General features: G+C 39.7%; 1 pseudogene; it reads left to right on the top strand.

Annotated features, from left to right (window-relative positions):
* The first annotated feature begins 9,717 nt into the window (after positions 1-9,717).
* Positions 9,718-10,991, top strand: LOC121133375 (annotated as a pseudogene).
* The last annotated feature ends 4,365 nt before the right edge of the window (positions 10,992-15,356 follow it).

Here is a 15,356-nt window from a genome sequence, read left to right as displayed (position 1 = left end):
AGGATCTCCTGATTGCTGATTAGATGTGAATTAAGAATTTAAATTTCTTCCTTCGATGCTACCAGTCAGATCTTTTGACGGAGTTATTTGACCCACGTCTTACAGCGCATGCTCCAAGTGGCAAAATCCGCCCTTGACGCCAAATTAAACTTTATACATGAAACAGTGTATTTGTTTTTTTTTTTATTCTTGAGCTTTGCCTGGGGCACCCTCTATAATTAATCTTTCCAAAAGTTTAGAAGACTCCTGCCCAATCCTCTTGGGCTTGTTAAAGAAAAGAAAGTTTTCATATGGTGTCCCTTCATACAGCATTTACCCTTATTAAATACACTTTCTTTTAAAGTCTAGTGAGCGTTTCAACCTAGAAAGATAAAGGCCTGCTTATATCCGTTGTCCATCAATCCCAGCAGATGGAGGAATAGCTATTTAATATTCCTTCATCCTCCATTCCTACCACACACACTTTACTGAAGGAGGCGGCTCAGCACGGAGTCCGATATCATGGCAGTGTTTTCAGGAAGCAATAATTGAATTCTTCTCATTAAGAAGGACCATAAAAGAACCACATTAAAGCCAGTACAAACAATAAACCTTGCAAAAGCTGCCTTCTGTTCTAAGAGAGTGGTGAAGATTTGCTTCATTTGTGGTCTTCCTGTTCGTAGGATGATTTTCAAAGTCTTGTAGGCTCAATTTGTCTAAGTCAAGCAGGCACCACACTCCTTAATTCAGGAAGACCAGGAAGTTATTTAAATGTATCAATTTAAGTCAGTCATCTCCAGGAATTTATCCCTAATCCCAAGGGATAATTAGACAAGCTAATTATCTTTAATCACTTCATTAATAGGTAATTATTACAAAGAGTAATTCTTATCTGAACCCAGCATGTCTCTTTTCCTAGACAGACCCAGTACAATCCATACACTAATTTCAGCAAATGAGAATTTGGCCAAACGGCATGTCACTACAAGTAATTCTAAATGTGTCTAAGTCAAAAGCAGCAATGAAAAAGCCACCTTTTGTTTTGTCTTTAATCACAAAGGCAGTTGTAGAAGGCTCTCAGGCCCAAGGGCTAGAGCTCCCCTTATACCTGCAGACAGTGGTGATGGCTCGGCCCCTCCTCAGCTCCTGCCTGTCCCCCCAGTGGCCTCGCCACTTTATTGTGCTCTTCCTGACAAAGCCCACTTTTGTTTTTAACCACTGAATGATATTTTGTCTCAGTTTCCCCCTCCCGGTGTTTCTTCCTCACTCAGATGCTCAGATCTGATTCTGGTCTGTACGCTTAGACAGACAGAATTGTGTCCTTTCCGTAAGGTGACCCAATGAGGCAGCTCGGGTTTCATAGGCTCTGATTCAGTCGTTTCTTAATTTTTCTCCATCTGAAAAATGTAAGGAAGCCTGTTCTAGTGAAGTGTGCTTGTTTTATTTTATTTAATACTCTCGGGTCATGTGATGAATGTTACTACCTTTGTGATAGTCATTTACTAAAGAATCTGAATTTCTATAACATTTCTTCCAGGAGTGTCTTGTGTGTGTGTGTGTGTGTGCGTGTGTATGAGTGTGCATTCCCCCAGTCTTCACTGACACTAAATCAATAAGGCTTAAATTTCACTTGAAAAAAACATACAGTGTGATGTTTATAGGGGACCACTGGGCCTATTTTCACTTTATGGACTAGAAGATCTGGATGGACCACAGAGTTCTTGGTTCCAAGAGTTCCAAGTTCCTAGGCAGCACAGCAGCTACTGCTTGAAGGACAGGGCTTGGGACCTGTTGCTCTAGAGATAAGGCAGGAGAGGAGCTGGTGGTTTGGTTTGAGATTCAATAATTTATTTTTTAATATTTCATTATATATTTTACTATTTAAAACAATTTTAACTTTAATATTTTGATGATGTTCTTCCCCTCCTCCAAGTCCTTCCAGACCCTCCCCTCCCACCTACCCAACTTAAAGTTCTTTCTCAAAAACCAAGCAAAACCCCAACACAACTACAAAATGCCACCCCAAAACAAGAAAACAAACTAAAACACCATCAAAAAAGAGAAAGAAAACAAAACACTAAACTATAATCAAATAAAAGCACACACGCACACACGCACGCACGCACACACGCACACACTAAACAAAACAAACCTGTGAAGTCCATTATCATATGTTGGTCAGCTACTCCTGTACACAAAGCCTGATCTGAAGTGGTTGATATACCCAGTGGCACTCCATTACAGAAAACTGATTTTTCATTGAGTCAGTAATAACCCTGCCTTATTACCTTCTCAGCCCTGGCTCTTAACTGCTAAAACTCCCTTGCCTTCAGATTCCTCACTGTTAAAACAGGTTAGCAAACATTCCTCACAGCTCTTTAAGAGGAAGAATGTAGAAGGAGTGTATTTAAGGGTCTGAAAGGACCCAAACCGAGGTGGGTGGTTCTGTTGCTACTACTTTTTATTTTTTCACTAGAACTCCATTTTTAGGGCTTAGAACCGAATTACACGTGGATGTCCTGTTCAGAAAGTATTTTCCTGTATGAATGAGTTCAAGCCTGTTGCCTACTGTTTAATGCCAGCTTGACACAAACTAGAGTCATTTGAAAGGAGGCAATCACAACTGAGAAAATGTCTCCATAAGGTTGAGTTACAGGTCATTTTATAAAATTAGTGATTATTGTCAGAGGACCCAGACCCTTGTGGGTGGAGACAGCCCTAGGCTGGCGGTTCTAAGTTCTATAAGAAAGCAGATTGAGCAAGGAGGGGTGAATAAGCCAGTAAGCAGCACCCCTCCAAGGCCTCTGCACCAGCTCCTGTCTCCAGGTTTCTGCCCTGTTTGAGTTCCTGTCCTGACTCCCTTCAGTGATAGACTATGATGTGGAAGTGTAGGAAAATAAACCCTTTCCTCCCCAAGTGTTTTGATCATAGTATTTCATTACAGCAACAGTAACCCTAACACGACATGCACTTTTTCCTCCTACTACATTCAGGGTATCTGGACTCACACTGAAGTAATTGATTCAATAAGAGTTGAGTTTTGTGAAGGGTGATAGATATGAATAGATATGACTATGTTTTTATTTTTCTACATGCAGCCACCCAGTTTGATCAGTACCATTTGTTAAAGATGTTGTCTTTTTTCTCAGTGTGTATTTCTAACTTCTTTTTAAAAAATTTCAGGTGTTTATAGATGTGTGGACTTGTGTTTGGGTCTTCAATTCCATTCCATTCATGAATGTGGTTATTTTTATTACAGTACCATGCAGTTTTAATTACTATAGCTCTATAGTATAAATTGAAAATATATGCTGTTGTGAAAGGTTTTGTTTACCTGATTTCTTTTCAGTATGTTTGTCAATTGTGTATAGGAAGGATACTGACTTTCACGTGTTAATTTTGTGTCCTGCTGCTTTGCTGAACGTGTTTATAAGCTGGTGGAGGTTTTAAGGTCTTTTATGTATAGAAATCATATCATCTACCAATAAAGATACTTTGACTTCTTCCTTTCTTATTCATATCCTTTCAGTCTCTTTCAGTTGTCTTAGTGTTCTAGCTAAGACTTCAAGTATTGTATTGGAAATGAATGATGAAAGTGGACATTCTTATCCTATTCTTGATTTTAGTGGAAATACTTTGAGTTTCTCTCTGTTTAGGTTGATGCTAGCAGCAGGCTTGCTATAAATTGCCTTTACTATATTGAGGTAAGTTCCTTGTATCCCTAATCTCTCCAGAACTTTTATTGTAAATGGATGTTGGATTTTGTTCAAGGTGCTTCTGCATCTAAAGAGATGACCATTCGGTTTTTGTCTTTCTCTTTGTTTGCATGTGTATTAATTTACCTACTATGTATGCTAGATCATCCCTGCATCTCTGGAATGAAGTCTACTTAATTTTTTTGTTTTTTTTTCTTTTAATTTTAAATAGCTTGTTTTACATGTCAATCCCAGTTCCCTCTCCCTCCCCTCCTCCCGCATCTCCCTACCATCCCCACCCCCAGCCTCCCACCCTATTGCCAATTCCTTCCACATAGGGGATATGTAGAGTCTGTCATTTCACTCAGGGTAGGGTCCAGGCACTCCCCTAAGAGTCCAGGCTGAGAGAGAATCCCTCTTTGTGTTATGGATACACGATGCCTGTTTGTATTCCAGGGATAAACACTAATCCACTGCTCAGGGCCCCATAGGTTGCCCAGGCCTCCTCACTGACACTCACATTCGGGGGGGTCTGGATCAGTCCCATGCTGGCCTCCCAGCTGTCGGTCTGGGGTCCAAGAGTTCTCCCCCTGTTCAGATCAGCTATTTCTGCTGGTTTTGCCAGCCTATTCTTTTCCAATTTGCTCATCGCTCCTCTCTGTCACTGGGTTCCTTGGGTTCAGTTCAGTGTTTAACTGTGAGTGTTTGTCTCTGCTTCCATCAGTCACAGGATGAAGGCTCCAGGATGGTTATAGACATCAAGTTCTTTATGAGGAATAGGCATTCGATGTGGTCTCTCCACTATTGCTTAGCTTGTCAATCGGTCTCATCCATTTAGATCACTAGAGGTCACACTGGTGCCTGATCTAACCTATGATTCCCTCTTCCCCCTATTCTACCTCCCCACTCAACCTTCCTGTTCCCCCATGACCTACTCTCTCTTCCTCTTTTCCCCCTCTCTTCTTCCCAGCTCCCACACCCCTCACCTCTTGCCGTGTTCCCCATCTGTTCAAGGATCTTGCCTCATTCCTCTTCTCTTGGGTACCATGCATATCTTTTAGGTTCTTTCCTGTTTAATAATTTTGAAAGGAATGAGTCTGCAAGAATTTTATTGAGAATTTTTGTATCCATGTTCATAGGGACATTAGTCTATATGCTTTTCTGTTCTTAGTCAGTCTTGGTGTGATTTAGGTATCAGGATAATAGTGCCTTAGTTAAAAATAATGCTAGGAGATTTTCCTACAGTTTATATTTTGTGGAATAATTTGAGGGTATTGGCATCAATTCTTCACTGAAGGTCTGGTAGAATCTGTGCTGAGTACAACTGACCCGGGGATGTTTTTGATTGGGAGACCTTTAATTCCCATTTCTATTTGGTAGGGGTTGTGAGTTTGTTTAAATTGCTTGTTTGATCTTGATTTAGTTTTGATAGATTGTATATATCCATTTCTTCTCGGTTTTCCTGTTTGGTGGGGTACAGATTTTGAAAGTATATCCTTATTATTCAGGTGTTACTCATTTGTACCTGGCACTGTGTTACTATGCTTAGCACTTTGAATACTTTCAAAGTTACCAGAGAGTTACCACATGCAAAATCTAGTAACTAGGATGTCAGTGTCGGTATGTTTACTTGCATTAGACTACAGAAAGTTAACATCTGTATGTTGATTTACCTTGAAATTGCCAAAAGAGGAAAATAACCCCCAAAGCACAACTTTCTAGTGAGTTAAACTTTCCACAGGCAGTCTCTAACAATGGTTTTATTGAGAGAAAAACTAAAGAGAACCAAGATCGTGGTGCTAAAGTCAGTATGCCTTGTCTTCTGTTGGTTTGTTTCCTGGCTCAGAGGTTATTTCTATGTGAATGTGTAAAGAAAATTACAGAAATAGAGTGAAAATTTATTTTCTCAGAGTATGTACTAATATAACACCAATGAAAGGCAACGTTGTTTGTCTGAATATACTATGAATGTATTAAAAACTTCCATCTATAATCAGCAAATATGTATAAGAATGTAGCCCTATAGTAGATCAGTATTTGTCTCTGGCATACAAATGGACTTTGGGTACTCATCCAACAATGAGAGATGCACTGGACTCTTGGGGAAGGGTCTAGGCCCTGCCCTGGATGAAATGACAGACTATTGACACCCCCATGGAGGGCCTCATTCTCCCTGGAGAAATGAGGGACTATTGGGGTATTTGGTGGGGGGGTCATGGGAGGAGGGGAGGGAAAGGGAGAGGGACCTGGGATTGACATGTGAAGCAACCTTGTTTCTAATTTAAATTTAAAAATAAAAAAATAAAAAAGAATGTAGCCTTATAAGAAGAAGAGAAGCAAGTATCAATGGAGTTTCCTAATTGTCCTCTAGGGTGTACATACACTGATTCCTTAGATACCTTTTCCTCCTAAGAGGAAAGGTTGCATTTAGAGGGGGTCAATGGAAGCAAAAGGGAACATTTATGTGTGGTTCAAATAATTTGTTTTATTATTTGCCTTTCTGCTTATAGGAATTAAAAAAATAGGAACAAAGTAAAACCAAGCATTTGGATGACTTAATTTATGAAAAACAGAAGAAATTGTAAGTAGCACATGGATAATTTAATTTTTGTTGTCTACAGAGGGATGGTATTTCATTCCCTGATCTTGCTGTCTTAGAAGGGGGACCAAACACAGTGTGGAGCTTTGAGGAAGCAGCTGCAAGCCTTCATATTCCACTTTAGTTGCCAATATTTTATGACCAAACAGATGTGTATGCAAATCACACCTGCTCACCCTCCAGAAGCTGCGCTTCAGTCAAACACTTGAAAATAACTTCTGCCTTTAAGATAGAAAATGTCCTAAAGAATCTTGAAGGCTGGACAATGAAGGTGTCAGCAGCTCCCGACCAAGGGCACAGCTGAGACATATGGTCACATTTTCATGCTTTCATGGGACTCCAGGGAGCACTGGAGAACCAATCAATGAAAACCTATTAGATGGGAAAGTAAGCCCAGAGAATGTGCAGCGGAACAATGAGGGGCAGCTTGCTCTGTAGAGGCTTTTCTTCTGCTGCTGTTCAGAAAAATCGAGAAGTAGCAATAGCCTTGCATGATATCCTAACAGCAGGCACACTGCATTTTGAAAGTCAAAGTTATATTCAGTGAAGATGAATGGTAACATACTTGACATTCACTGTTTTGATTACCATTAAAGCACTTACGTTTGGTATATGCCATATATTATAACTTAGAGGAGGCTGATGCTTTTTCTATAATGGTATAGTAATAAGGAGAGACTTGCTTCATTCTATAACCCACATCCCCACATGCCACCCAGTGTGCTAAAAGATTCTTGTTAAGACGTTCTGCCGCTGTCCCTGCCCAAGTGACTGAGCATGGCATTAGCTGTGCCGTGCCAGGCTCCAGTACTGTTCTTCTCTCACGTGACCTCCTGCTACTTCTTCCTGGTGAAGGAAGGATATTTTGTACTGGCTAGAATTTGCTGAGGTATGTTTGAAAGCAGTACAATTATTTTTCATTGTATTCTTTGCAGACATGTGATGATTTATTGTTGGTGATAGCAACCTACTAGCCCTGCTACATCTGCTTTTTATAAACCACAGAAGCCAAACACACAGAGGTCTTTTAGTCTCCCTGCTGATTATCTCTTTGGAGGTCCCAATTCTATGCTGTTAAGGGTTTCACATCTTTTATATTCAGTTGTGTTTTCCTGTTATACCCTTTGACCAACAAATGTGTTTTGGTCTCTAATTTCTTTATTGATGTATAAAACACACAAAGAAAGCTAAACACACTATAAGTTTGAATATTCTGGAAAATGTCATATGAATATGTAACTGTGATCTAGAATCCCTTTAATTTTACCCACAATGTCTGTAAATAAGCACAGTCTTGCTTGTCAAAAAGCTTAACTTACTTTTGTATAATTTGAAAACCTTTAAATGTTGGCCTCCAGTTTGATTTTTAAATTTTTTTTGGTTTTTTGAGACAGAGTTTCTCTGTATTGCTTTGGAGCCTTCCTGGAACTCGCTCTGTAGACCAGGCTGGCCTCAAACTCACAGAGATTCGCCTACTTCTGCCTCCCGAGTGCTGGGATTAAAGGCATGCGCTACCAATGCCTGGCAATTAAAATTTTTTCTTTGTAAAAGAATATTTCATTGTGTAAACTGCTTCTTCTGCCCCAACATTGGGACTTAATTTTTAAACTACTATGTGTAGAGCTGTTATTTTTATCTTCATAAAATGATAAGCATGCCATTCTGATGGGTAGTTACTAAATAGATTTTGTAGGATATTCTTGATTGTAGAATTGCCAGAAAGTACCTGACAAAACTGTCTCTTAGAAAGGACTTTCTTGATATCAAGGAAACAATCTTGTTGCTAATAGCCTCAAACATCTCTCTCTCTCTCTCTCTCTCTCTCTCTCTCTCTCTCTCTCTCTCTCTCTCACACACACACACACACATGCCTAGACACAAAACAGAAACATACACAGAATATACACACCCAGACATACACAACACACACACACACACACACACACACACACACACACACACACACAGATGAATCTTGGAATAAATCTAGCCAAGAAAATAAAAGACTTTCACAATGAAAACTATAGATATCAAAGAAAGAAATTAAAGGAGACAGTTGAAGATGTAAAGACCTCCAATGCTCTTGGATTGAAAGAATTAATATTGTACAAATGGCCAAAAGCAACCTACAGATTCAATAGAATTCCAATCAAAATTGAAACTATCATAGAAAAACTAATCTTAAAATTCATTTGGAAACATAAAAGACATAGAAAAATCAATCTTGGGTAAAAGAATAGCGTTATAGATATCACTATACTTGATTTTAAGTTAAACTATAGAGCCATGGTAACAAAACAACATGTTACCAAAACAAAAACAGATTTTACAGGCCAGTGGAATAGAACTGAATACTCACATTTCTGGCTGTGCAACTACAACCAACCTATTTTTGACAAAGAGATCAATAATAATCCCAGAAGTAGTTGGCCAATACAAATAAACTCAGTGGCATTTTTGTAGACCTTTTCTTTCAATTTTCTTTTTGGGGAATTTTTGTCTTGTCTTCATTTTATGGGGGGCTGTCTGCATTTCTTGAGCTTTTGTTGTAAATCATCTTTGTTTGGTGTTTTGCTTCTGTTTTCTTTTTAAGGAAGAAAGAGCATAGTGTTGGGTGGGTAGAGAGGTAGAAATGATCTGGAAGGAATTGGTGAAGGTGAAACAGCATGACCAAAATATATTGTATGACAAAAATTCAATTAAATCAAGGAGGAAAAGGTTTCCCTTTACTACCCAGAACTTAATGTCATTTGATTTATTTTGTATAGTAGCCATTCTCACAAGGATAATACGGAATCTCAAAGTAGTTTCAATTTACAATTCCTTGATTGCTAATAGACAATTTTAATTTTATAAAGTCCCATTTGTACGTGTTTGACTTTATTTCCTAAACAAATGGAGCCCCATTAGAGAATACTTCCCTACTCATGTGCCTTGTAGTGCACCCTGCTTTTTCTGCTGGAGGTTTCAGAGTTTTAGCTTTTCTATCAAGGTTTTGATGCATTTGGAGTTGATTTTCGGGTGAGAAATGAAGATCTTGCTTCACTCCTCTGAATGTAATAACAAGTTTTTTCAGCACCATTTATTGAAGTTGTTGTCTTTTTCCTGATGTGTATTACTGTCTGATAAGATTTGAACTAATGATTTCAGTGAGCTAAAAATAAGAAGATGACCATGAGAGCTATTCATTATGGAAAGTAATTTGAACTTCATGGCTTAGGTAGATATTGGGGGATAGGCATCTGAATGGATATTGATACAATACATGGAGGTAGTAACTATAGGAATTTCATTAGATGAACACAAGTATATTTATGAGCACAAACAATGATAAAATAAGAGAGAATGCTACTTATTTCATCCACAATGTTTACCAAGTCTTTAAGTAGCCAGAATAGGTCATAGACTAGTCAACTGATGTGCATTCCAAGAATTGGATCCAAGATGGGGACAAAAACGAAGCAGGAAGCTCCTGCCCTTCACAAAGCTGAAGCCAAAGTGAAGGCCTTGAAAGCCAAGAAGGCAGTGCTAAAAGGTGTTCAGAGTCACAAAAAGAAGATCCTCATGTTACCATCTTTCGGTGGCTCAAGACCCTGCAGTTCCAGAGGCAGCCCAAATATCCTAGCAAGACAACGCCAAGGAGAAACAAGATTGACCACTACACCATCATCAATACATTAATAGCCCCTACCTAATGATAAAGTTAATGACTTCCTTATATGACATACTAGAACCTTCATCCAGTGACTGAGGGAAGCAGACACAGATACTCACAGCTAAACACTGAGCTGACCCGCAGGAACCCAGTGACAGAGATCTAGGAGTGATAAGTAAAGTGGTCAAGACCATGCTGGTGAAACACACAAAGACAGCTGACTGGACAAGGGGGAGCTCTTGAACACCATACTGATGGCTAAGAGGCCAACAGGGGACTGATCCAAACTCCATGAATATAGTGTCAGTGAAGAGGCCTCAGAAATCTTTGGGGCCTTGGGTAGTAGATTAGTGTTCACCATGGCATACAAATGAACTTTAGGAGCCCATTCCACATGGAGGGATGTTCTCTCAGCCTGGACACATGGGGAAGGGCCTAGGTCCTGCCCTGGATGAAATGACAGACTCTAGAGATCCACCCAAGGAGGGCCTCACCCTCTCTGGGGAAAGATGTGGGGATTGTGCTGGGGGTGGGAGGGTGGGGCTCGGGCTGGGAGGGAGAAGGGGGGAGCTGGGATTAACATTTGAAGCATGCATGTTTCTAATTTAAATTTAAAAAAAAGGAAAAAAGAAGCAAAAAAAAAAAAAGATTGACCAAATTCCCCCTGACCACTGAGTTAGCCATGATAAAGACAGAAGATACCAACACACTTGTGTTCATTGTGGATGTCAAGGACAAGAAGCACCAAATCAAACAGGCTGTGAAGAAGCTCTATGACATTGGTGTGGCCAAAGTCAACACCCCTATAAGGTCTGACAGAGAGAAGAAGGCGTATGTTTGGTTGGCTCCTGATGATGATGTTCTGGATGTTGCCAACCAAACCCAATCCAACTGGCTAACTCTAAATATACACCTTTTCACCATAAAAAAGAGAATAAAAAGAAGTGGATCCATCAACTCAGAAAGCTCAAAGAAACAAACCTGGTTAAAAATGTCTCTGTTCTTTAGGACAAATATGACTCGGACTAGTTACATGATGCTTAAGATGTTTCTTCATCTGTAATAAAAGTCAATCATTTAGATTTTGAGAATTCAATGAGATCAAGTATTTATCAATCATCTATTAATACTCAATGAATAGTAATTTTAGATAAGAGACATCAGTTTTGTTATTTTTTTTTTTTTTTGGTTTTTCGAGACAGGGTTTCTCTCTATTGTTTTGGGGCCTGTCCGGGAACTCGCTCTGTAGACTAGGCTAGCCTCAAACTCACAGAGATCTGCCTGCCTCTGCCTCCCGAGTGCTGGATGGGATTTTTTTTGGTTTTACGAGACAGGGTTTCTCTGTATTGTTTTGGAGGTTGTCGGTCCAGCCTGGCCTCGAACTCACAGAGATCCACCTGCCTCCTGCCTCTGCTGGAATTAAAGGCGTGTGTCACCACCGTCCGGCCCATGGCATGTGCCACCAATGCCAGGCTCAGTTTTGATACCTTTAATTAGTGTTTTGTTACATTTTTTGTTACAGACATGCTGGAAGATGGAATTAGGGAGACTTGATGATGGCTCAATAGTTAAGCACATACTACTCTAGCAGAGAACTTGAGTTCATATCCAAACAACCACATCAAGTGTCTCACAACTGCATGACTCCAGCTCTAGGGGACCTTATGACATTTTCTATCTTCCATGGACACCTGCACTCACATGTTAATATTCCCCCATTTACACATAACTAATCAATTGATCAATTAATGTATGTGTACATGAAATCGTCGTTTTATCTTATCAGCTTTAACCTATACCTAGCCATTCCCCACATGATGTTTTTTATTTAAAATAAAGATGTGAGCATGCTTAACTCTTACCACAAATATATTCCAATGCTACCCAACAAACCTGTCATAATATTTCTTGTTAAGTATCCTGTGCTGGTATTCAGGGTCTCAAAGTTTATGCCAAGATGAAATCTCTGTTGCTAAGATTCTGCTACATGTTCTTGACTTTTAAAATATAAACCTCCAATTGCCTTGGAAGCAAAATTGTGCAGAATTAAATCTGAAAAACTCCAGTTTTGTCGAGTACAGACTATTGTTATTCACCATCTGTATCAAATCTGTAGGGAAGACAAAGAGATCAAGCACCCCACCAGCTTCCAAACCCTGAAGCTCTTGTGGTACTCTGTTGAAGCCATGGCTTGCTATCCCATTAGGAGTGTGTGTGTGTTGTGTGTGTGTGTGTGTGTGTGTGTGTTCATATTCAGAGAAAATAAGAAAGACCAGGTTTTTCCTTATCTCTGTCGTTGTTTTCAGATATGCAGATGTTTAGTACAGGCTAGGGAATTATTTTTTGAGGATGAACACGTTGAACACAATGCAAACTTCTTCATCAGAATTGCAGGGAGATACTTACAGACCCTTTTAAATCTGCAGCTCTTTGCTTCCATGCAACCCATTCTATCATTGCCTGTCTTTTCCCTCCCTTTTCACATACATTCTATTTTTATGCAGTTGATACAATAAAATAAAAATAATAACAAATTCAGCTAATATTATTGTGAAATAATTTTATTATATATACAAGTTGACAGCAAGACAAACGCACTGATTTACTGACTTTTCTGATGCACAAAAAGGACTTGAGGTTAGATCGGCATTAAAACATTGCACTCGCTCAGCCAAATTCTCACTCCCTTGACTCATCCTCTGTGGTTACCAGGCTACAGAAAACAGTGTTGTACAATGGTACTATGAGCTCTCAAACACATATGGAGAGGATATGTATTTAAATCTACCTAGGACTGATGTAGACTTCGTTTTTTCAATAAGGCCTGAGGAAACTGAAGGGAGAGAAGGGTGTTTTAGGACTCCAAGGTCTCTACACGAAATATGTCTGCTGGTCACAGGGAAAGGCGGATGTGAAGCGGCGACTGTGTCTTGTTATGCTCGGAAGACTCAGTAGAAATGTTTTGCTTACTGAAACACCAAAAAAAGTGGACAGACACACAAGAATAAGGATGGTAAAGCTGGGAGATGCTGAGCTTCCATTCAAATTCGTGTCCCCGAGCCCCCAACCTAATAGCGTCAGCACAGAGCATGATGCTCAGACTGCAATAAAATTCGCTGGAAAAATTGTTTCCAAACCATCACCCCTAGCTTCAATTCTCTCCGTGTATTTTACAATTCTTTATACGAGATGTGAAAATTATCATGTGAAATGAATGAAGTCCCAGAGAACCCATTTACCGAGGTTAAGTGCAATCTCTTCATGCTGGATTTACTGGCGGCGAAGGATGAGCCAGCTATTGTTGAAAGAGATTTGGGAATGGGTTGGTATCCAAGCCTCTTGGTACATAGCCACAACTGTGGTCCACTCCTGTGGCTGCTGGCACTTCCCTTAGAACAGGCCTCAGGTCATATTGCCATCCTCGCACCTGAGCTGTTGGCAACACCAGCTGGAAACAGGATTACGGGCATCAGGATGTGGTGTGCTTGGTCAATAGGAACGGGTCAGTGGGAGCAAGCTTCCTCCGTTGCATATGTGTAGTGAGTCCTGCCTGTAACTAAGTCTGTCTTCTAGACGGTTCTTTCTCTGCTGCCAGAAAAGCCATGCTTTCCTGTAAATACACACTTCTGCAAAAATCAAGGAAAAGGCTTAAATATCGAATGCTCTGAGTTTATTTAGCACTGCTTTTCACGCAGGTTCTAGATTCAGTTGGTGTGTGTGTTTTGAGTTGTTAGCTATTTATTTTTGCTCAAACTTGCTTTTAGCTTTAAGCCTTTGCTTTGTGACATTGTACGTTAAAATCTGGAAGGAAGAAGCACATGGGATTGTGTTTCTTATGTGAGAGTGGCAGTATGAATTCTCAAATATTTAGCGAGATGCTTTAGACCCTTGAGAGTCAGTTTGTTTTAGTGACATAGATGATTATGTGTCATTTGAATTGCTCTTTTCAAGGATACACATTTTTCCTGGTAAAGACCTGTCTTTGTCAGAAAGTGCAAAAAAACATCTTTTCAGTATGCACATGATATAAATTTATAGATGAATTTCTGATGTGTTTTGTCATAAAGAGCAGAAACATTCTTATTGTATGCATGTGACTCACACTTCTATATGGATTTTCTGAGGTGATTTGGGTCATAGAACATTATCATTAAGGAGTTCTACAAATCTCAGAAATATTTAAAGTAGAATCAGTGTTTTTAACCCCAGCTGTATTTATTTAGTGTTAACCACATCAGGTGGTGTTCTGTATATGAAGATGCAAGTGTGTCCATAAAGTAAAAAGCACCAAGAAGGCTCAGTGAAAGTGAGTCCCTACTCAAAACCATCATCAAACGTGCCTCCAAAACCACTCACTCACTCTCTTTTCTCCATGAATTGTACATACTTGTCTCTGTTGATTAAAAATACCCTAAATACGCGATGTGCACTCACTCACTCACCCACCCATTCATTAATTCAGCTACTACGAAGGGTAGATCACAGGGTCCCACATATGCTGGACAGTACTGCGTCACAAGCTATCCTCCAGCCATCTCGAAGTTTTCGTTTTGAGGCAAGGACTCAATGCTCAGGCTGGCCTCAAACTCACAGTCCTCCTGCCTCAGCTTCAGGAGTCGCTGGGAGTATAGTGTGAACACTTTTCACTCTGTACTACATAATTAGTCACCTTACGTACCTCAGATCTTTGTTGAAATGTCACCTCCTTACATAGAGACTTAGGCCCGCTTTCCCCCTCTAATAAAAAGACTTTCTCATATTCTCCAAGTTGGTGCAGCATATTATTCTTCCTTTTACTTTGATTGAATTTCTCTGTGACTGAGTGCACGCTTCCAAATGCTTAAGTGCTTTCAGTGACTGGTGTCCCTTACACGATGTGACCCTCTTCTCTTCCTGCTCCCTTCTCCTACACACCTTCTCTTCATAGCACTTGCCTCCAGTTGACACATGCTTGTAGGCTTTATAGTCTTTATAGGCTCAGTCGCAACCAATACAAGCTCCAGATATTCTTTTACATTTATAGTTACAACACCAGCAGGTACGCAGTTGGTGACTATTAAGTAGGGATTGAATGTCATTTTGTATATTTGAGAGCAGATTGTATAGAAGAAATTTTAAAGGTGAAATTTCCATGTGGAAGAGCTTTTGTGATTTAAAACCAAATTGTTTTCCTATAAAGTTGTAGAAGCACTCATTTCTTAAAAACAAAACAAAACAAAAACCTTCCTAATATTCTCTAAGTTGATAAAACCTATTCTTAATTTTATTTTAATTGAATTCCTTTGTGACTGATGTGCATGCTTCTAAATCTTTAGCTGCTCATGATGACTGAGACTAATGCTTTCATTTGAACCCTCTCAAATGCCCACAGATGTTCCCAACATCCCAGCGTTGGAAGCTGCTCACTGGTTGTGCACAGGGCTCTGCA

Source organism: Mesocricetus auratus, unplaced genomic scaffold (genome assembly GCF_017639785.1).
Source record: "Mesocricetus auratus isolate SY011 unplaced genomic scaffold, BCM_Maur_2.0 Super-Scaffold_100021, whole genome shotgun sequence".
Taxonomy (NCBI): domain Eukaryota; kingdom Metazoa; phylum Chordata; class Mammalia; order Rodentia; family Cricetidae; genus Mesocricetus; species Mesocricetus auratus.
This window is presented reverse-complemented; position numbering and strand designations above follow the sequence as displayed.